This window comes from Papilio polytes, unplaced genomic scaffold (assembly GCF_000836215.1).
Source record: "Papilio polytes unplaced genomic scaffold, Ppol_1.0 DF824102.1, whole genome shotgun sequence".
Lineage (NCBI taxonomy): Eukaryota > Metazoa > Arthropoda > Insecta > Lepidoptera > Papilionidae > Papilio > Papilio polytes.
The window spans coordinates 5593934-5596187 of record NW_013525102.1 but is presented as its reverse complement, the minus strand read 5'-3'; positions in this window follow the sequence as shown (position 1 = coordinate 5596187).

Below are 2254 nucleotides of genomic sequence, written 5' to 3'. Positions count from 1 at the left end.
ATTCATCAGGCGTCCATATTACATTACGTACAAAATCGCGTGCCGTCACGATAGAAATGATAACAGCGACCAATTAAACTTGACACACGAATCTGTTTCATACACCTTTATACGCCAAACTTAAAGTGTAAAGTTCAATACAGCAGAGGTCTTATTATCTTGGTCGTTTCAGTACGATATTTTGACGCCTTGTAAGATGCCAATGAAATAATAAAGGGTTAATTTGTATGCGAAGTGTGTACTGTCAATGAAACACTTTTAAGGGCAAGCTACATGTGAAGAGAAATAACATCATACTAATATTATAAATGCGAAAGTTTAGATGGATGTTTGTTAGTGTTTGTAGCGTAAACGGCTAAACGGATTTCTATGAAATTTGGTATAGATGTAGAGGATAGTCTGAAAGAACACATAAGCTACTCACTTTTTAATTTTTAATTCCACGCGGACGGAGTCGCGGGCGAAACTTAGTCTTAAATAAACATAATTATCGTTAAAGGAACTACAAAAAATTTTAAACAAATAATCTAAAAATGGAACAAGACATAGATAAATATTACTTACATTCGCGATATGTAGACATAAATGTATCTATTCCGCGAATTCTAGATATATTTGTAACGTTTTTCACTGATGTAACGTTTACGAAAACATACTTTTATCTCCTTCCTTCTTTCTCAAATCAACAGAGATAACTATGTTTTTTTAACAATTAATTAATAACAATTAAAATAAAGTATGAAATCTACTACTACTGGCCTTAAAGTTAGTCATACTAATATTATAAATGCAAAAGTTTAGATGGATGGATGTTTGTCATGAAAATTAGTGTAGACGTAGAGGCTAGTCTGGAAGAACACATAGGATACTTAGCTCTGTTTTCTTTTTTAATTCCACGCGGACAGAGTCACGGGCGAAAGCTTGTCCAAAATAAAAATGTGTTCCAATAAAATATACATGATTAAATAAAAAAATATGTGTAGTTCACTTCCCTAATATTTAGGTGATTTTTTAATCTGTTACACGCATTATAAAGTCGCAAAAGGTTTTAATGACCTGAATAGAGTGCCGCAAGCCCCTAAAGACAATATTTGTTATTTTGACACATTCACACAGGCTTTATCTTTGTGCAAACATCACGTTTACTTGTGAAAGCCATTCACGTTTTTTCCCCGGCCATCTCGTCGCTTGTATTTGGTTTCCTACCAATGTGACAAGTGTAAAGGACTTTGCTCATCGCCGGACAAATATGGACATCCCTTCGACAGTTCCCAGACATTAAATAATATTTCTATTACGTTTTGACACTTTTTTAATACTAGCATTTTATCAAGCGAGTGATTTTAAGTTATGGACTTAAAGTCTTTTAAAGATTTAATATAAGATTTTATAGACTTAGTTTGCTTATCCGTAACTTAATTAATAGAAAATAAGTAATAGTAATGGTAGGTAAGCATGACTAAGTAATGCTGTTAAAATTCTTGATTATGAAAAAAATATCTTATAACTTACAAATTTATTAAAATAATAAATGAATTCGTAATTTCTTTTGGTACTTATATAAAAGAATTAAACATCAGATCCGAATAAATGAACGTCATTTATCGCTTTATCAAGTTTACCAAGCATTACTCTGGTCAACATGCCTTTCAAAGAATCCCACAAAACCGTATCATAGTTTTTAAATAGCCGCATTAAGCGTCCAAAAACGCCGCATTGTCGTCTCTATGAATTCTCGAAGGAAATGAGAATTTCCGACGACTTGTTCATATTTACGTTACACTCGACTACAAAGAAGGGCAAATAGAAAAGTAATACGATTTCCAGAGCGCCGAGGCACCGCTGTGCAACCTCACGTACTTTTTTAATTCTACACCTTTCTGAAGCCATGAAAACGTCGGAAAATAAATGAACGGATACATGGATTGTTTTGTTAGCGTGAAATAAGATATGCCGTCCCAAAGCTGTGAATGTATGATGCTTTTGTTTAGTCTTCGAGAGATATCCTCGAGTGGGGCGGACGTCGACAGGGCCAAGATGTCGATCGCTCACAGCCTATGTTTACTCGCTGGGCCCTCGACGATTAATGCGCGACGCAAATATTTATCTAAACGTCTGCGGATTGACGTTTCGGTCGTCAATTGTTTGTTGTCTTTACCTTCTCAAATGAGCATTTCATTTCGAGTTGCACCCATTGCCTTAAGTGGCGTTCGGGTTTTGTTTGTTCTGTTTTTTTCCTTCCCTCCCTCACAAT